The sequence below is a fragment of the Alligator sinensis genome, unplaced genomic scaffold (genome assembly GCF_000455745.1).
Source record: "Alligator sinensis unplaced genomic scaffold, ASM45574v1 scaffold678_1, whole genome shotgun sequence".
NCBI lineage: Eukaryota > Metazoa > Chordata > Crocodylia > Alligatoridae > Alligator > Alligator sinensis.
Window position 1 is genome coordinate 1078839 of NW_005842006.1, and position 4975 is coordinate 1083813.

General features: G+C 46.6%; 1 long non-coding RNA gene across 2 annotated transcripts in view; it reads right to left on the reverse strand.

Moving 5' to 3' along the window:
* Window positions 1-253: 253 nt before the first annotated feature.
* The window catches only part of LOC102388252, a 5884-nt gene continuing 1162 nt past the window's right edge, over window positions 254-4975 (reverse strand). For both annotated transcript variants that reach the window (XR_323609.2, XR_003093597.1), the window contains exons 2-3: window positions 3008-3147; window positions 254-1531 (exon numbers count right to left, since the gene is read on the reverse strand). This is a non-coding gene — a long non-coding RNA (uncharacterized LOC102388252). The remainder of the gene's footprint in view (window positions 1532-3007; window positions 3148-4975) is intronic.

A 4975-nucleotide genomic window follows, 5' to 3' on the forward strand; every position in this document is an offset into this window, starting at 1 on the left:
CAGGGCCCTGTCTTTTCAGTCAGCTGACCACCTGCAGGTGCGGGGTAATTCCCTCATTCCTGCTGCCATGGTAACTTGCAGCTGAGGGGTTCCTGAGTGACTGCTGGGGCTCTCTCCCTAGGCAGTTTCAGGCCTTAAAAGAGCAAGCACCTTAGTGCCTTGCAACACTGACTCCTGCTTTCTTTCATTATTTTTCACTTGAAATCCCCTGCAATAGTGTTTCCCAAACCTTGTGGGTTTATGCCCCATCACAGTGAAGCTGGTAAATCTTGTGCCTCCCTGCTTTGTCATCACTACTTGATTGCTGCCAACTGCCCTCACCAGTGGCAGGAGGAAGCAATGGTGGCGGCAGCTGAAGGAGAGAGAGGGGCACTGGAGTGGTTGAAGTGGTGGGTGGTACCACCACTTCCTACCATGATTTGCATGTCTCCTCCCTCTCCACCCAAAACTTTTGCACAACCCACAGTTTGGGAAATGCTGTCCTAAAATAACATGGTGAGAGATTAGGAAAAGCAAAATTAAAGCAGGATGAAAAAATCATTTTAAAGCTGGTTCAGACGTCACTCCACTCTCTTCCATGCAAGACAGAATAAGGTTCACTGTTTGCATAGGTCCTTCTTTATCCAGCCATCCTGCCATGCTTCTCATGAAGACACATAGCCTCTGATAATCCAAGCGTTTTGTGTAGGTAGATTCCTCTGGCCTATGTGAAACCTACTAACCAGTGAGGCTCCATGCCACTTCCCATGCAGAATAACATGCTGGGTTGGTGTCACATTGTGCCACCTGAGTGAGGACTATGGGATCTGACCCTTAGGGCATGAAGATTAGTCTTAACCCTGAAGTTGAAAGGCATGCTTCTGATACTTTTTCTAAAGCATCAGTTAAAGGCCAGATCGTTTCTTTGGACACGTCTGTGAGTTGGGGGTCACAGGGGTCTGAAAATCCATTTACCAAGAAATCCTTTGCTGCCTGAACCTATAGGAAGCAGTGTGGTTAGCCAGCAGCTCTGCCAGTTCCAAGAACTGTGTTGGAGCTTATTTGGGAAACAGGCAACAAAAGGTCTGAGTACTACAATCCTTGCCCTCGGTTTCATTTTAATGTCTGGTATTACTATCAGTAACTGTTTAAGAACATTTGTCAAAACTGCCTGAACATGCACCACTGCACTAGACTGTCAGATTGGTGCTACTGAAAGATCACTTGTGGAAGTCATGGGGTTCTGTTGTAAATTGTTCATAAAAGTAAGTCTCTCTTTAATATTCTGATCTAGTTACACACATGTCTAACCATAGGAAGGCAGGTGATATTGTAGCAGCAGCTTTAACAGTTACTGACATTCAGATACTTATGGTAGATGTTTGAGAAGAAATAATAGGGCATTGCATGTCTGTCTCAAATAGCTGAGTCCTCTGGTTAAAACACTATAAGAAGCTCCTTTGGCTGCCTCATGCTTAATGAAATTCAGTATGCTTTGAAGGAGCCAGATGCATCTAATTTGGGTTCTCCTCTCCTTGTTTCTTTCTTCCAACTGTGGGAATAAAATGAAGAGAAAAATAAAAATAAAGGTAAGATGCAAAAGCAGTCAAAGCACTTAGTTTATGAGGCCTGCACCATGCCAATATAGGGAGTGAGTATTATAGATGCACTTAATGCATGTCTGCCATTTTAAAAAGATCTTCAGATAGGCTAAATATACCCAATGGGCTCAATATTCCAAATACAGATACTTTAATAGGACATTAAAATCTTGTACTAGGGTGCTCAAATTGGCACTTAGGTACATGAAATAGGAATGTACATACCTACAAATTGATCTTCCATTCAAATGCAGAATTTGAAAGTCCTAATAATGTATATGCACACTGAAAACAAGGCTCCTGTCCTCAGGGGTTACAAAGAAGACATAAGATGAAGCTGAAGGAATAGGCTGTAATCAAGGTTTTATTTCAGAAATGTATCCTCTTTTTCTGTTGCAAATAATCCTTGAGTAGTTAACAATTTTCTGAATTTGTCCTGTTTTTAATTTTTTTTGTAAATAGTTTCTGTGAATAATTGCTGATCATGAACTGTTCTATGAATACATCAAAGGATCTTAAATATCAACCCTGTTTGTTGGTTGGTTTTTTTTACTAGACACCCAGGTCAAAGCTTAGGAAAATGTTTTGCGCATCCATACTTATATTTATGGCTTCAAAAGTTTGCTTTTGCTGAATATTCTCCGATATTCATTTAATCCATTCCAACAACTGTTTCTGCCTGTAAATTCATTCACTAAACTATGTGCAGCAAGTAAGGGAAAAAGGGCAAGGAAAATGTAAAGCAGCAGCTTTTTATCAGTGTAAATGCACAGAAACTTTTAAAACAATTGTTTAGATGTAGAAGGACTCAGGGTACAGACAGGAGGGACAATTTTTGCCTGATCTGGCCACAGAGAGCAGTTTATAGCTGTGACCAAACGTAAGTGTACAGCTGCAAACAGCTTCAAAAATCACTGATCAGGTGAAAAATCTGACCCCTCATTGCAGGAGGTATCAGATAAAGACATTTAAAAATGTAGCATCTTTTGTAACTTGTGTCCAGGGAGCTCTCAGCATGTTGCTGTTTTCAGAATGGGAGAGAGGAAAGGGAGCAGAGGGAGTTCAGTCTGGGGGTTTTCAGTCCCTCCCCCCAGGGTAGGGCAGGTGTACTAGAGCCCACCTGATGTGGGGGAGCGGGGCTCCAACTCACCCACCCCACCCTTCAGCACCAGCTGAGGAGCCCCAAGAACAAGTCCCCTCCACTACCTTTCCCCCTTCCCATTCTGAAAACAGTGAGCACTGGCAAAGAGCCCCAGCCATTGCTAGGGGAACCTGACTGCAGGCTCCCAGCCCCTGCTAGATTCCCCTCCCCCCTGGAGCCAACAGTGAACTTCTGTTTGGTCTGGGGTAAAGTAAATCAGAACTCTTTGCAAAAATGGTTTCCAGTTACAGCTGGGAGCTGCACTTCTGTGTCACTGAATACTCACTTGGGTTTGCTGCATTGCATGCAGAAGATGTCACAATTGCTAACTCAGTTATTTAGAGTTCAGGACCTTGATCCTGCCATCAGATCTGTGGTTGGAGCCTTGAAGAGTTCATCATGTGAATCCAAATCCAGAATCAGAACCTAAATTAGAGAGAACAGCACTGTTGTTAGAACCTGGCACCATATAGCACACTCCAAAGGTCAAGAAAATGAACTTCTTGGAGCTGCTACCCATTTGGACTCAGACCTCTAGCCTCTGGCTGCCACTATCTAGGGCAGACCAGGCATTAGCGTTTGCTGAAATACACATTACAGTGGGGCTCCAAACTGCTGGCGTGGGAAGAGGGGGTCAGGAACGGATTCTTGCAAGGTTCCCATTGCTGGACATATATAATTTGGGCTGCCACACTGTAGCTCTTTGGCCAGCCCATCTATCCATGTCCAGCAAGGAGAACTCTGAGGAGCTTCATGGGAGGGGGTGGTATGTGTACTGAGCATGAGAGAGGACAGCATGATGAGTAATCGGAAAAGCTTAGATTTTATCAAAGGCCCAGTCTTGCCAGCCCTGAGTTTTGTATAATCCTTATGCCAATGAGGATTTCCAGAACTAAGTCCAGTGAAATCAAGGGAATTACATCAGTCATATAACTATTGCGAGGAATCGGGCCTCAAATAGCAAAGGTGGAGTTGGCACTGATGGACGTGAAAAACCTTTAGGCAACCGTAACACCATGTGTTTGTTTTCAGTGGATTCTAAGTTTGAAAACTGTTCAGGCTCATATTTTGCACGCTTGCTGTCTTCCTTAGGTTGAATGTTTTTGGAACTTGCCAATACACTTATGCTGCTTCTGAGAGAGATGTTGGGAGAAAAAGAGTTAATTTTGCAGATGCTAAAAAAAACATTTCTGTCTGTTTCTTTCAACAGCCTCACTGTTTGCATCCACGCTCTGACTAGGAACTTGAACCTTGGCAGGGATGGGGCAGGAGTGTCTCTCTCTTTGTGAAAACCAATCCAGTTTAGCTGAGTTCCAAACCCTGCAGCATGGCTGTTTGCACAAACTCAGCTGAGTTTTGTTATAGGCTTGCCATTAACATCTCAAACCGTTGTGTCGGTGGTGAGTTGGCAGAGAGCACCCGCATGCCATGTGCACCCAGCATGCTTGTCAGCCTCCTGCACGGGACCTGCCGAGACAGGGTGCTGCGTAGAGACAGGTGCAGCAGCAGTGTCACCTTCTCTCTATCTCTTTGAGCAAGACAAATGCAGGCGGGACTGACAGCCAGGAAAAATCCCTTCCACTAATGGGTGTTAATACACCTGTGCACTTGACCGGCTTTATTTCCTTACAAGGTTATCAGATGCTGCCTTGAGAAAGGCAGGTGGGTATCATTTCCCCCCTCCTGACAGAGGAGAGACCTGAGAGGCTTAATGCGAGAGTCCTCTCACTGATCCCAGGGGGCAGTGAGAGAACAGACCTGGCTCAGGCCTCCATGAGGTTTGGAGGGGGACATCCGGCCCCACGCTGGGGGTCAAGCTGTATGACCTGGGCAGGGCCCTTCTGGCCTGGCTTCCCTGTGATTTCTATGGGCTTGGCCAGGCTGTCTGCAACCCCTAGATCCTACCTCTGCCGGGCCGGAGGCTGCAGCCTCTTCCACAGGCAGCACCAGCCCAAGCGCAGGGTAACAACCCACCATGGCTACCCCTGCCCCGGGGCCAGGAGCCTGTAGGTCCTGGATCACCCGTGCTCCCTGCCTCAGCCCCACGTCTTTCTAAAGGCACCACAAAGTGGGCAGACCCTGTGCCAGGACCCAGGGGGGCAGGTATGTGTGTCGGGGTGGCTATGTGTGTGTCGGGGTGAGGGCAGGTGTGTGTGTCAGGGGGCAGGTGAGGACAGGGGGGTGTGGGGAGGTCCGGTGTGTCAGGGCCAGGTGTGTGCGGGGTGGTTGGGGGGCATAGGTGTGCGGGGGGGGG